The 16,282-nt window shown below is 37.8% G+C and overlaps 1 protein-coding gene across 2 annotated transcripts in view; it reads left to right on the top strand.

The window, feature by feature from the left end:
* Positions 1–667: 667 nt before the first annotated feature.
* MICU1 (mitochondrial calcium uptake 1) overlaps positions 668–16,282 on the top strand; it is a 218,243-nt gene continuing 202,628 nt past the window's right edge. Inside the window, exon 1 of one of the 2 annotated variants that reach the window (XM_019953951.2) lies at positions 668–826. The gene's annotated coding sequence lies outside the window, so the exon portion shown is untranslated. Of the gene's footprint in view, positions 827–2,111; positions 2,131–16,282 lie in introns of those variants that run through there. The other variant, XM_070782354.1, reaches the window with a different exon arrangement.

The following is a 16,282-nucleotide window of genomic DNA, read 5'->3' as shown; positions in this document are numbered from 1 at the left end:
TTTGTTGTAGCTTTTTCTACAGCTTTAAGGAAATTTTTGAAGAAACTTTTCTTTAAAACTTCTCTCACATCATAATCAAAATACTGTCATTCTGTTTCCACAGCAGAAGAGGGGACCCCTCTCCATCCTCAGTTCTAATAGGAACATCAGGAAAAAACATGCTACTAGTAGGTTAGTGACGAAACTCTTCAACATTAGTTTGCAAAGAGAACACTTAAAAAAAAAACAAAAAACTAAGAGTAAAAGAATTGGTGAGGAGGTTTTTTAAGTTGAAAAAAAAACTTCAAAATCAGGAAACAGGCAAATTTTATCAGATGCCTAAATCTAAATGCAGCTCGAAAATAATTTCCAACTCACTGTGGTCCAATTCTCTTTTCACTGACTCCTTTTTGCTTAGCCAGCACGAAAAAGGTATCAACGAGGTGGCAACAGGCACAATAAATCTTTTTAACAGATTCCTATACTTGTGTGTCGGGGAGTGAGGGCGATAAAGGTAGAATGCACAGAGCAAAAACCAGCGAGCGTCTCGGTGACAGCCTACCTTCGCTCCTAAATACTGCGGGGGGCGGAGCCGAGGCTAGGGCGGGGCCCGAGGCCGGGGCGGGGTCCGGGCGGGGCGGGCTGCTTCCGGGCCTCTCCCCACCCCTTTTCCTCCGTGCTCCTCCCACACGAATTTCACCACGATCCCGAAAGGCCCAGCGACTAGGAGAGTCACGTGAGGGTGGGTGGTGGAAGTGGAGGCTTGTCTTGGCTGTTTCTTCGTCTCCATGGTGTTCGGAGGTGGGCGGCTTTGACGGAGAAGCAACTGCAGCTCAGGCGTGGACGGGTGAGTCCTGGGACTGTGAAGGTTTGAGGAGACAGCCTTTTAGGGAAGGCGAAAGGAAGGCGGATGCGAAACAGCTTTAGAGACCAGACCTCTGGGGCCAGCCGTTTGTCTGCTTTGGGGTCAGGCGACTTCTCTGGTCGAGCGGGACAGCTGTCTCCCCCTGATGTGTCCAGACTGGGGCTTGAGACCAGTCCTTAGTCCTGCCTGCTTCGCTTCCTCAGCTTTCCTTCACTTCTCCCAGTCCCTTCTGCCTGTCCCGGGAGAACTTCTACTTCCGAGTTCCCAGCGGCAGGGTTCAGTTGAGCGCCGACGTCCCTCTTCTCACAGGCGACCAGGGACCATCCTTGGCATCTGGGGATGTGGTTGGAAGTGGGTGGGGAGCTTATAGTTAGGTCTCTGATGAGGGGAAGTTTTAATCACTGAAATGAAAAAAGTGGAAAAATAAATGGGGACCTGAAGGGACAAAACAAAGTGCAGGTTTCCTGGACCGTTCAGTTTTTATCTTTCCCAGTGTCTTACCCATTCTCTCTCAAGTTTCCTTCTCACTATCCTATCCTGGTCCGCAATACGATGTTTTGAGAATGAGCCGGGCGTTATTGACTCAGTGTAAAAATGTTGGAAGAAGAGTTTAAACCGAACTACTTTTTGAGTTCCTCCCTGTGTAGTAGTATGGTTTCTTTATCTTCTCTTTCAGATGCCTAAAAAGTATTGTAGATACTTGCGCGTATATGTAGAATAACCAGTTTATAGTTAGGACTAGAGTAAAATACTTTATTCTCTTTGTGGTACTTGGAAAGACATATTTACTTTCTGTTTTATAAGTAGATGTGTCTGTGAATTTGGGGGCAGTTTCTCAGGTATACCTTTGTTTATGGTAAAATATTCCTTTGAGTCACAGGTGCACGTGATCTAGCAAGAGAAAGGAATGAAACAGTTTGGGGTTGATAGCTGTTGGAGAGTTTAGGTTTCATTAAACGATATGACAAATTAATAAAATGTCAGCATCTTGAGACTTAGGTGTTGGCCACGTTGACCGTCCCATTATCCTCTTGGCGTTGCCTACGGTGTTGAGTTTCTTAAATATTGTCTCATCCTAAAACCTTTTTAGAACTCACTCCCTTGTTTGTGAAAACGTGGCTCTGGCTTCCAGCTGCTCTCAGTGTCCTTTTAGTAGCTGAGTTGTGTGGGACTCTTTGAGACCCCATGGACTGTAGCTCACCAGGCTCTTATGTCCATAGGATTTTCCAGGCGAGATTACTGGAGGGAGTTGCCATTTCCTTCTCCAGGGGATCTTCCAGACCCAGGTATTTAACCTGTGTCTCCTGCATTGCTGGCGGATTCTCTACCACTGAACCACATAGGAAACCCTCAGTGACCTTACTGAAGGTTATAAGACACAAAGTAATGCTAACACAAAGTAAAGATTCAGGGGTTGGTTGTGTACTTGGGGAGAAAAGGAAAATGACAGAAACTAATATGAGCAAGAGAACAAAAGAGTGTATTGCTATCTTCGTTTATAATCTAGAGAACATTTACTATGTAGCATAGACTTTGCATTCCCAAGAGGTAACTCTTGAGACTGACTTTCCTGTGTTTAACAATGGTATGTAATTTATCCTATAATGCAGTATTATGTAAAATAATAACTGAAAGACTTAATTGACCCTTCAGATTTTATATTATTCAGAAACACAGGACTGAGTAATTGACAAAGTTATTACACCTAATTTGGCCACTTTTTCCATCTTGACCAATTTTTACAATGACTGCGACACTTGTAAATGTTTACCAATTTTTTTCCACATGGAGTAGTTTTTTGTTTGGCCACGTCACGTGGCATGTGGGATCTTAGGTCCCCAGCCAGGGATGGAACCTGCGCCCCTTACGTTGGAAGCATGGAGTCTTAACCACTGGACTGCCCTTGAGTATAATTTTTTTTTAATATTTCCTTTAAAAGAGAACTAACTTTTTAAAAAGTTTACTCACAACTTTTTTTTTCCCCCACCAGAAAGGAAAATGGCTTGATTTTATGCTAAGGGAAAAAGTCTATTGTTTTTAAGTAGATTTTTACTCACTTAAGTAAATTCTGAGAAAATTACTAATGCTTTTTAAGACATTAAATATTGCTATCTCAGAATAGTTGAGAAGAAAATACAGGGGTAGTATTTTTAAATATTTTATATTTCCTATTATAAAAGTAATATGCATTTATTTTTGAAAAACAGAAACATTATAAGAAATACAACACTGAAACTTGAAATCCTAATTTATCTTTTCCCATGCCAACAAGTAACCACTACTTCCTCTTGCTTTGGGTTGGGCATCAGTGTGGAGAAGTTGAGTTTGGGGTCAGACTCCCTGGGAAAGATGGCATTGATAGCACTGGGCTTACATCCTACAACCTCAGAAACTCCAGAAGAGAGAAAATTTCCCTTTTTCTGATTCTATTATAATAGAATTCTGTTACAATAGCAAACTACTCTGTGGCCTTACTTGGGTCATCGCCCATCCTAGAGACAATCTCTGTGACCAGACAGATGGAATGCCGTGGGTGGTCAGAATTGGTTCTTCTTCCCACTGTGGAGTAGGATGGAGGGAGATACAGTTTAAAAGCACATGAATTAAGGGTAGGTGACATATAGTTCCCAAAGGAAAATTGAAGTGTCATTTCCTGGAGAAGGGAGAAAGATTGCTGGGCAGGTAGTAATAGCATATGTTCACTAAAATAATTTTACATGTATTTAAAAAAATTAACTGCTTTCCTTTCCCAATATAAATTATTTTTTACAGTTTGCATGTTGATTTTTCCTTTTTAAAATGTCTACTATTAATTTATAGAACTTGAAATTTGAACTCTTTGAGTGCACCTATTTGTATTGTTATTACATGTATAAGTACCCATGCTCTGGAGTACTCAGATTTTCCAACTTTAAATATGTTGTATATTTGGCCAGTTTGTTAAAATTGATTATTGGTAAGCATTTTTTGTTGTGTGTGAACTTGATTATATAAACTGCAGTTTATAAATAGTAAATAAATGTTTTAAGTATTTAAGTATATGTAGTAAATATGATTACATACTTGATTCTTTAATTATTTCATATTCAAAAATCTGTATAGAAACTACTTAATTTTGAGCATTGTTTAAGAAATAAATAATTGTCACTAATTGCTGTTACTGAGTGTTAACTTTAAAATTATAGTTAACATTAGTATCTTGTTTTGTATCTTCATGGATTATTCTGATGATTCATTATATTTTAAGAGCAAATATAATTGATGCAGCGTATTGTTTACTCCACTTTCTTGTTTTCATATAGAAGATGTTAGTAGCTCAATTGAGTGGTTGTTTGAACTGTACTTGCTAACACTGGTGGCACAGGCTTTAGTTTAGGCAGACAGGTCTCTATTCTAAAACTCAACTCCATCACTTCTTGATGTTGAGTAAGTTACTTAATCTCTCAGAATTTGAGTTTATTTGCAATGAAAATAGTAATATCTCATAGGGATTTTTTAAGGATTAATTAATATATGCCAAGTGCCTGGAATTTAGCAGATTCTCATAAATGTGATTGTTGTGTTTTTCAATTATTTATGTATTTATTTGGCCACGCCAGGTCTCAGCTGTGGCACACGGGACCTTTTTTAGTTGTGGCACATGGAATTTTAGTTGCGCCATGTGGGAACCAGTTCCCTGATCAGGGACCAAACCCAGGCCCCCTGCATCGGGATCACAGAGTCTAGGCTGCTGAACCACCAGGGAAGTCCCTAAATGTGATTGTTAACAGTGACAATAACAAAACATAATGTCTAAAAAGAATTTATTTTCCCAACTGGAGAATGTTTAGCCCAGAGAGTTTAAAATAGATAGATGTTAGAGGAATTAAGTTCTTTATTCAGTTTGTCTGGATTTTAGCGGGTTTTAAATTGCATGTTGCATATATAGCAATAAACTAGAAAACTTTGTTTAAGCTACACAATTATTAGCAGACTGCCCAATTTGTAAAGATTGCTTAGGCTTATACAGCTTCATATAAAAAAAAAACCCAAAACAACCCAATTGAAAAATGAGCATACTTAAATAGACATTTCTCTGAAGAATACTCACAGATGACCAACAGGCACATGAAAAAATGCTCAATATCACGAAGTATTAGAGAAATGCAAATCAAAACTACAATGAGGTATCACCTCACACCAGTCAGAATGGCCATCATTAAAAAGTTTAGGGAATTCCCTGGTGGTCCAGTGATTAGGACTCAGCTCTTTTACTGTTATGGGCCCAAGTTCAATCCCTGGTCCAGGAACTAAGATCCTGCAAACTGTAGGGCATGGCCAAAAAATTAAAAATCTACAAATAATAGATGCTGGAGAGGGTGTGGAGAAAGGGGAACCCTCCTACACTATCCTTGGGGATGTAAATTGATACAGCCACTGAAGAGAACAACATGGAGTTTCCTTAAATAACAAAGTAGAACTACCATATGATTCAGCAATCTCACTCCTGAATGCACGTCCGGAGAAAACTCTTAATTCAAAAAGATGCATGCACCCCAGTGTTCATAGCAGCACTGTTTATAATAGCCAAGACATGGAAGCAACCTAAATGTTCACTGATAGGTGACGATAGATGAATGGATAGGAAGATGTGGGATGTATGTGTATTGTGGAATATTTCTCAGCCATAAAAAAGAATGAAATAATGCCATTTGCAGCAACATGGATGGGCCCAGAGTTTATTGTATTAAGTGAAGTAGGACAGGGAAAAACAAGTATCATATGATACCATTTGTATGTGGAATCTAAAAAAAATGATATAGATTAACTTATTTAGAAAACAGAAATAGACTCACAGACATAGATAACAAACGTAGGGTTACCAAAGGGGATAGTGAAGTGGTGGGGGGAGATAAATTAGGAGTTTGGGATTAACAGATACATCAGATCAGATCAGATCAATTGCTCAGTTGTGTCCGACTCTTTACGACCCCATGAATTGCAGCACACCAGGCCTCCCTGTCCATCACCAACTCCCGGAGTTCACTCAGACTCACATCCATCGAGTCAGTGATGCCATCCAGCCATCTCATCCTCTGTCGTCCCCTTCTCCTCTTGCCCCCAATCCCTCCCAGCATCAGAGTCTTTTCCAATGAGTCAACTCTTCGCATGAGGTGGCCAAAGTACTGGAGTTTCAGCTTTAGCATCATTCCTTCCAAAGAAATCCCAGGGCTGATCTCCTTCAGAATGGATTGGTTGGATCTCCTTGCGGTCCAAGGGACTCTCAAGAGTCTTCTCCAACACCACAGTTCAAAAGCATCAATTCTTCGGCGCTCAGCCTTCTTCACAGTCCAACTCTCACATCCATACATGACCACAGGAAAAACAGATACATACTAATATATAAAATAGATAAATATCAAGGACCTATATTCAGTATCTTGTAATAACCTATAGTGGGAAAGAATCTTAAAAAAATATATTTATGTATAGCTGAATCACTTTGCTGTACACTTGAAACTAACCCAACATTGTAAATCAACTATACTTAAATAAAAAAAAAAACACACAAAAATAAAAATTGCTTAATTCAGGTATAAATGTCAGGATGGGGAAATGTATTGAGTAAATTTTACACAAACTCTGAGCTCAGTAAAGGTCAGTAAGAGGAAGATAGCTTGTTCCTTTTAAATAAGTTCAGGATAATACTCCTGCAAAACAGTAATACTTTGAGAACATGATATACTGGACACCTGCAGGTGGAAGAGATAGCAGTTTAGAATGTTACTTGAAAAACCAGAAGAGGCAACTGTGGAACTGAACAACTGTGAGAACTGATTGACATCAAATATCATTAATGATCTGGGGGTGGGAGTTTAAATACTGCTACATTGGGCAGAGAGGTGTTGGCCCTATTAATGAGAAAATAATCAGCTAGAGCTGGATTAATTTTTTCCCCCTAAACTAACAGAGTAATCAGTTTTGTGTTTTTGCAAATTGTAAGGATTCCTCGCCAACAATAATAAATTTAAAATAGGGTTACTGAGTATGAGAAAAAGAAAACTTCATGGAAATCTTTAAGAGATAAATCCTTATCATTCATGTGAAGCATACAAGTAAGGTTTGCATTTTCCTTCAAAATGATTTTGTTTTAAATTGGCCTGTGGTGGATTCATTTTGATATTTGGCAAAACTAATACAATTATGTAAAGTTTAAAAATAAAATAAAATTAAAAAAAAAAAAAATTGGTCATTTAAAACTTAAAATGCCTATCTTAATAATCTTGCTTGTTCAGAGTCAGACAGTTACTGATGTCTATTTATAAGCTCTACTTACAGTTCAGATTTTTCATTTTAAAGTTTGTTCATTGGAGTTATTGGACTTAAACCAGCAAGCTAAAGTTTACGTTTTTAAAAACTAAACATGTGAAATTTGTCCACTATCCTAGTAGGATTAAATGAGCATTCTGTAACATGGCACGTGAAGGGCATTAGAATCTAGCTGTAATATAACTTCATCTTTCTACCTTCTCTTCCTGTTCCTTCTCCCATGTTCTAGTCATAGTGAACTACTTTTTGTTCCCCATACGATTTGTGCCTTTTTGTGTCATTATGCCTTTACTTGGGCTGTTTGTTGTACTTAGAATGCCTCTTCACCATCCTACCATCTTCCAACTGGTGAGTTATTATTCATCTTCAGATTAGATTAATGAGTTGTTCTTCAGTTTGTGTATTTCCCTCCACTCTCAGGTGGTTATTTGCCTTGGTGGTTCCCATATTTATTTTTTTAAAAATACTCTTCTTATTTTGTGGAGCAGTTGTATGTATTTTCCTAGAGAATGAGTGATTCTTGATGCCATAAACAAGGCTTATTCACCATCATCTCCTGAACACTCAACAGAGTACCTGTCTTATATACAAGCTCAGAACACGTTTGGTGAATAAATGAGTAATTACGATATTTTATCTGCTTTAAAAATCAGAGTAGAAGTAAGATATAATTTAATAGATTAAGTCTGCATTCTGTAACCTTTATCAGACTGATGCATTTAGAGAATTTACTTGGACATTCCTAGAAAATTCTATCCACACGTTCTGCCACACATCAATTATTTTCTTTTCCTAATATGTGCCTAAGCACTAGAAAGAGAGAAATAAAACATATTCTACTCATTAAGGAGCTCACAGTCTAGTGGTGGAGACAGATGACTTATAACTAAATTTTATGATAATTAAAATTAAAAATCAGTTTATTACTTTTACTAAAGACGCTTCAGATGCTCAGTAGCCACAGATAACTAGTGGCTACTGTGTTGAACAGTGCAGATAGAAAACCTTTCTTTCATCCTGACATATTCTATTTGACAGAACTGTTGTGAATACTATAAATACACTTAAATCTACATTTTCTAGTTTCAGGTGATAGTTCATTTTCATTTCAATCATGTCCTTTCCTTGTTCAAATAAAACTTCCTTTTAGATTTGAAAATTGTGTTTTTAAAAATGATCAAGTAGATTCTATTGTAATGTGTTTCAAATAAAGCAGCATTACCAATTTTCTCAGGCCTGTAATCTGTGATAGCATTTGAATTAAGTAGTTTCATAATTTGATTTTCAACTTAAGGTTGATATCATTTGACTTTCTATCCTAATAATTCCTGAAATGGTAAGGAAGCATAATGGTTAAGAGCAATGGCTTTGGAATCAGAGAAACCTCAGAGTTATTGAGGATCAAATAAGGCAATCAAAAGGATGATTCACATGGGGAGCTGGCAGGACAGCGAATGGGGCATGGAACACGACAGTGAGATTTTTAATCAGGCTACTCAGAAGAGCACACAATTTAAAACTTCTGAATTGTTTATTTCTGGAATTTTGCATTTAATATTCTTGGGTCAGTGTTGACCATGGGTAATGGAAACCACAAAGAGCCAAACTGCAAGTAAATGGGGACTTGTGTACTCCGAACAGTTTTGCCTCAGTAGTGAGGTAAATTAGCTTTAATCTAAATACTGCTTTGGCCTAACCTAAAAAATTTAAAAGCGAGACTTGAACAGTCAAACTCTTTCCAAGTAATTTATTCGTGTCCCAGAACCAAGCTCAAGAATAGGTTCAGGAATACAAAAATATCCAGCACCCAAAAATGTAAAATTCACAGTGTCTGGCATCCAATCAGAAATTACTAGGAATGCAAAGGAGCAGGAAAATATGACTCATAATGAAAAAGAAAAAGAAAAACTGAAACAGAAGTGACATGGGTGATAGAATTAGTGGAGAGGGAGGTAAAACAGTTTTTTATAACTGTTCCATATGCTTAAAAAGCTAGAAGAAAGATTGAATGTGTTAATTAGAAACATGGAAGGTACAGATAACATCACCAACTTAATGGATATGAATTTGAGCAAACTCCAAGAGATAAAGAAGGGTAGAGGAACCTGGCATGCTTCAGTCCATGGGGTCACAGTCAGACACGACTTAGCAACTGAACGACAACAGAAGCAAAGCTATAGGTGGAAACTACAATGGCTGAGATGAAAGACAGACTTGATGTTATTAATGGCAGGTTAGACCTGGAAGAAGAAAACTTAAGCCAAGGCTTATGAAATATACAAAATGATCTATGATGAGTTCTTGCTTGAAGTACTTAATTTTACTCTGATCAAACTTTCAGGTGTAACTTCTAGTTTACAGGAAATAAAAGGACTAGAGAAATATTTAAACCATGCTACAAGGCAGCCATTAGATAAATCCAGAGTTTGAGAAATACAATTCAGGTGTCCTGTTAAAAAATTAGGATTGTGCTATGTTTGCATAATGTGGTGAATATATTTAATATAACCTTAAAATGGTAAATTTTGTGTCTATTTTACCACTGTTTTTAAAAATTTATTGTTTAAAAAGACATTTAAAAGTATACAATTGAGAGGCATAAGGTGTATCTGCACTGTTGTGCAATTACCACCACCATTCATTTCTGGAATTTTTTTCTTCTTCTCAAGCAGAAAACTTTTATACTCATTAAAAAATAAATCTCTCCTTCCTTCTCCCCACCAATCTCTGGCCTCAGCTTATTACTTTCTGTTTCTGCTATAGGTTCATCATGTATGTGGAATCATACAGTATTTGCCTTTTTGTGATTGACGTGTTTCACCTAATGTAAGACTTAAAGGTTATACAGGTCAGAAAGCAACAGTTAGAACTGGACATGGAACAATAGACTGGTTCCAAATAGGAAAAGGAGTACATCAAGGCTATATATTGTCACCCTGCATATTTAACTTATATGCAGAGTACATCATGAGAAACGCTGGGCTGGAAGAAGCACAAGCTGGAATCAAGATTGCCGGGAGAAATATCAATAACCTCAGATATGCAGATGACACCACCCTTATGGCAGAAAGTGAAGAGGAACTAAAAAGCCTCTTGATGAAAGTGAAAGAGGAGAGTGAAAAAGTTGGCTTAAAGCTCAACATTCAGAAAATGAAGATCATGGCATCCAGTCCCATCATTTCATGGGAAATAGATGGGGAAACAGTGGAAAGAATGTCAGACTTTATTTTTCTGGGCTCCAAAATCACTGCAGATGGTGATTGCAGCCATGAAATTAAAAAACGCTACTCCTCGGAAGGAAAGTTAGGACCAACCTAGATAGCATATTCAAAAGCAGAGACATTACTTTGCTAACAAAAGTCCGTCTTGTCAAGGCTATGGTTTTTCTAGTAGTCATGTATGGATGTGAGAGTTGGACTGTGAAGAAAGCTGAGCACCGAAGAATTGATGCTTTTGAACTGTGGTATTGGAGAAGACTCTTGAGAGTCCCTTGGACTGCAAGGAGATCCAACCAGTCCATTCTAAAGGAGATCAGTCCTGGGTGTTCATTGGAAGGAATGATGCTGAAGCTGAAACTCCAGTACTTTGGCCACCTCATGCGAAGAGTTGACTCATTGGAAAAGACTCTGATGCTGGGAGGGATTGGGGGCAGGAGGAGAAGGGGACGACAGAGGATGAGATGGCTGGATGGCATCACCGACTCGATGGACGTGAGTTTGAGTGAAGTCCGGGAGTTGGTGATGGACAGGGAGGACTGGTGTGCTGCAATTCATGGGGTCGCAAAGAGTCAGAGATGACTGAGTGACTAAACTGAACTGAACTAAAGATTCTCATGCCTGTTGTAGGATGTATCAGAGTTTTCTTTCTTTTTCCAATTTTTAGAATTGTGGTGGAATACACACACACACAAATTACCATATTAACCAGTTTTAAGTGTACAGTTTGCGCTTCCCTTGTGGCTCGGCTGGTAAAGAATCCACCTGCAATGCAGGAGACCTGGGTTTGACCCCTGGGTTGGGAAGATCCCCTGGAGAAGGGAAAGGCTACCCACTCCAGTATTCTGGCCTGGAGAATTCCATGGACTGTATGGTCCATAGGGTCACAAAGAGACACGACTGAGCGACTCTCACTCTCACTTAGTGGTATTAAGTACATTCAGGTTATTGTGAAACCGTCGTCCCTTTCAGGAACTATTTCATCTTGCAGAAGTGAAATGCTGCGTCCACTAAATGACAACTCCAGTGCCTCATCCATCTAACTCCTGGCAACCACAGTTCTGCTTTCAGTCCGTGACTTTGACTATCTGTGTGCCTTATGTGGCCTCCCAGGTGGCTCACTGATAAAGAGTCCACTTGCCAATGCAGAAGAGGCAAGAGACACAAGTTTGATCCCTAGGTTGGGAAGATCCCCTGGAGTAGGAAATGGCAGCCCACTTCTGTATTCTTGCCTGAAAAGTCCCATGGGCAGAGAAGCCTGGTGGGCTGTAGTCCATAGGGTCGCAAAGTTGGGTGTGACTGAGCACCTGGGCGTGCTCGCGGGCACACACACACACACACACACGACTCAGATCTTTTTCTGACTGATTTATTTTAGTTAGCGTAATGTCATCAAAATTCATACATGTTGTAGCATGTTTCAGGATTTCGTTCTTTTTAAGGCTGAGTAATATTCCATTGTACTTGTACACCACATTTTGTTTATCTATTCATGTTCATGAACACTTGGGTTGCTTCTGCCTTTTGGCTGTTGTGAAAAATGCTGCTATGAGCATGGATGTATAAAGACCTATTCAAGTCCCTGTTTTCAGTTATTTTGGATATATACACCAGAGTGGGATTGCTGAATCATATAGTAATTCTGTTTAATTTTTTGAAGAATTGCCATACTATTTTTTGTAGTGGCTGCACCATCTTACGTTCCCTTTAGTAGTGCACAAGGATAATAAATAAATGCCATTCTACTGGATGTGGATAAATTTTATGTTGTTGCTAAGTCACTTCAGTCGTGTCCGACTCTGTCTGACCCCACAGATGGCAGCCCACCAGGCTCCCCCGTCCCTGGGATTCTCCAGGCAAGAACACTGGAGTGGGTTGCCATTTCCTTCTCCAATGCATGAAAGTGAAAAGTAAAAGTGAAGTCACTCAGTCGTGTCCGACTTAGCGACCCCATGGACTGCAGCCTACCAGGCTCCTCCATCCGTGGGATTTTCCAGGCAAGAGTACTGAAGTGGGGTGCCATTGCCTTTTCCAAATTTTGTTATGTATAGCTAATAAGATTAGGGTTGTCAGGGGAGAAAAAGGTCATATGTGAAGAAACCATTTTAGAGAGACTTCAGAAAATACCAAAGATACATCATTTTTGTGTGGATCCTTGTTTGAAAAACCAGCTATATGTTTTATGGACGTTTGAATATGTACTATTAATAGTATTGGAAGATATTAGGAAATTGCTATTGAGTAAGTATAACAATGGTATTGTAGCTATATAGGAAAATATTATTGAAGTATTTAGGGATAGAGTTTTAATGTCTCTAACTTTGAAGTGGTGAGTTTAAAAATTAACTTGATAGACATAGATAGATAGATGAACAAAATAGATGAAATGTTAATTGTTCAGTTTAGGTATGATGTTCATAATAGTATTCTTTGAAATTTTCTGAGTGAAAGTTTTTAAATGAGTTGCAAAGGTTTGATGTTATATTTTATTTTCTGGAAAAGAAGCCATCTTAAATTTGCTTTTACTTTTATAAGTAATTTACTTTAATCCTTAATACTTTTATTTTCTCTCTCCTTTTTTAAAATTAGTTTCTCTTTATAATTGCTTTTATGGGCTTTGTCTTCCAGATACTGCATTCTTATTTTGTTAATTTCCTAAGTATGCAGTTAGTGTGCATCTTAAGAACTGATTTTTGTGTTCATCCTGACCAATGGAATATGCATTCTTCCTGTATACCCCAGATTTTGAAGGAGCAATTCAACTGTCAAAGCATTGGATGACTCCTATTACACATTTAACCCAGAGGTTTTAATTTTATGCTTTATAGGAAAATGGCTGTTAATTCACTGATAATTTCTTTCCTAACTGCGTATTTTCTTTAAACTCAGATTAAGGTCTCTGTTCAGCTTCTAGGTTCTGTGTGTACTATATGTATTAGGATTCATGAAGTGTAATTTTTTGGTTAAGAGGATAGAGGGCAGAATATTGTTATTGTGGGAAACCTAGGGTTCTACTGTAAGAAACATTCTAATCTGTGAGTCTGGGTGGTGATTATTTAACTTGTTTACTAGTCAGTTTCCTGAATATGAAGCATTTCCAGCTTTATGTCTATAGTGTATGGTGGGAAGAGAATGAGACAGAGAGTTACAGGATCTGGTTTATTTCCAACTTTGCTGCTAAATATCTTTGTCATCTTGATGAAGTTGCTTGAAGTATCATCCTCTCTGGCTTGTTTCCTCTCATACTGAAAATTTGAAAATTTCTGAGGTCTCTTTTAGCACTTAATATTCTGTTATATTGATCTTTTTTTCTTTCTTCATATTTTATCTCAGTGTTTGCAAGGGTATTGTGGCAGACTGTGTACTGAATGCTCTTGATTGTGGCAGCCTGTGTACTGAATCTTTTTGTCAAAATGTGTGAGTTTCCTTTTGTTTTTAAATAACAACAAAAGCCTTTGTCTTTTTAACCCATCAATTGCCCTACTTTTTATGGCAACAGGAACTTCTTATTTATACTGAAAAATACATTTACTTTAATTCTTCCTTCTGTATAGTAAAATAGACATGTGAAGTAAAGTAGTAGGTTATGTTGTACAAGATAGTCTTTATTTGCCCCCACTATTACTTCACCCTTCTCCATCCTACTTTGTACTCCAGGAAGCTGACCTTTATGGACTACATACTATGTTCCATTCGCTCTGGTATCCAGTAGGGTTTGGCTAATGACAGAGGGTGGAGAATGAGTCTGGGTATGTACGTTTTTTGGTGCCTTCTTTGTAGGTTGGTAATTATGATTGGCCCCTGAACAATGTAAGATTAGGGACACCAATACCCACCCAACCCTAAACAGTTGAAAATCCACGTATAACTATTGAATCCCCCAAAACTTAATTACTAGAAGCCTACTGTTGACTTGTGTTAGAAGGCAGAGATACTGAATAGTATCTTCTGGACTAAGAACAAACTTTGAGACCAAAAACAAAGCAGGCAGCTCCATAAAGTACATTGATGAAGTTTCTTTATAGCTGCATGACATGCTGCCATAAGGGGTACAGGGGAATTCAAAGGACCCAAAGCTAAAAATAGAATCTGACTACTATGTTGTAATATGTATCAGACTTTCATTTCTGTTTAAGGCCAGATAATCCATTATATGTACACAGCATAGTTTGGTTTTATGTTGATGGACATTTGGGCTCTTGCCACCTTTTGGCTATTGTGAACAGTGCTGCTATATATTCTTTTAGAGATAAGCTTAGGGTTGCAGCTGTTAGATTACATGGTAATTCTACATTTGACTTTTCCATAGTGGCTACACTGTTTTACATTCGTACCAAATGTGTACAAGGGTCCAATTTCTTCATATTTTCTCCAACACTTGTCATTTTCTGCTTTTTGTTTGTTTGCTTTTGTTTTTTGGTAATACCCATTTCCCTAATGACTAATAATGGTGAGCATCTTTTCAAGTGCTTGTTGACCATTTGTATATCTTCCCTGGAGACATATTTGTTGAAATCCTTTGTCCGTTTTTGAATTGAGTTGTTCATTTTTTTTCTTGTTGTAATAGATAGTTTCGAGTCAAAATACAAGGTTTCTTAGAAATGGTGAAGTGATTCCATGGATTTGAAATGGTTTTTAGACTAGAAAAAAGCAAGTGTCCATTTCCTTGATTAGATAGCAAGGATAGATAATAGATAAATTTATGATTAGAGTCTTACTTTGCATAAATGTTTGCTTTAAAAGGAATATATTTAGGCGTTATGTGTTTATGTAACATTTTAGTGAAATTTATGTTGCAAAATATAGTTTTTATTTGAATTATCACTGTCAGCAGCATTCTGTTACCTTCCAAACATTTTTTCATCACTCACTTCATGTTAGGTATTGTGCTCAGAATTTTATAAGCATTTCTCATGTAATTCTCCTTAAAGTTCTTTGCAGTAAGTGTTACTATCCCTGTTTTATGGAAGCACAAAGTTGCCAAAGTCAGAAACACAGGTCTTACTGACTTCAAAATTAATGGCCAGTAAGAGGTTGAGTTAGTAAGGTCTGGTATCTAAAATTAATTAATTAACTAGATAACCCTGAGTTAGACACAACTGTCTGGGCCTCAGTTTATTAAAACAAAGCCGAACGAAACAAAATATGTAATACAAGTTTATATACATGTTTAGTAGAACTTTGTGATGTTCTAATTTTGCTTTAATTAAATTCTTAAGTTTAAAACAACATTTTCAAGTAAATAAATGAAAGTCCAAAATCACTGCAGATGGTGACTGCAGCCAAGAAATTAAAAGATGCTTGCTCCTTGGAAAAAAAGCTATGACAAACCTAGACAGCAGGATATTAAAAAGCAGGATCATCACTTTGCTGACAAAGGTATAGTCAAGGCTGTGGTTTTTCCAGTAGTTATGTACAGATGTGAGAGTTGGACCACAAAGAAAGCTGAGCACCATAGAGTTGATGCTTTCTAACTGTAATGCTGGAGAAGACTCCTGAGAATCCCTTGAACAGCAAGGAGATCAAACCAGTCGGTTCTAAAGGTAGTCAACCCTGAATTTTCATTGGAGGGACTGATGCTGAAGCTGAAGCTCCATTACTTTGGCCACCTAATTCAAAGAACCAACTCATTGGTTAAGACTCATCATGCCGGGAAAGATTGAGGACAGGAGGAGAAGAGGGTGAGAGAGGATGAGATGGTTGGATAGTATCACTGACTCAATGGACACGAGTTTGAGCAAACTCAAGGAGATAGTAAAGGACAGAGAAGCCTGGTGTGCTGCAGTCCGTAGGGTCGCAAAGAGTAGGACCTGACTGAACAACAGCAATAGTTTTGTTTTAATGAAATCCCAAAGTTTAAAACAACATCTTCAAGTAAATAAGTGAAAGTCTTAAAAAAAAAGTGTACCTGGGT

The sequence above is a fragment of the Bos indicus genome, chromosome 28 (assembly GCF_029378745.1).
Source record: "Bos indicus isolate NIAB-ARS_2022 breed Sahiwal x Tharparkar chromosome 28, NIAB-ARS_B.indTharparkar_mat_pri_1.0, whole genome shotgun sequence".
In the NCBI taxonomy this organism is placed as follows: domain Eukaryota; kingdom Metazoa; phylum Chordata; class Mammalia; order Artiodactyla; family Bovidae; genus Bos; species Bos indicus.
Note: the sequence above shows the minus strand (reverse complement) of the source record. Positions and strands in the feature narration are given on the sequence as shown.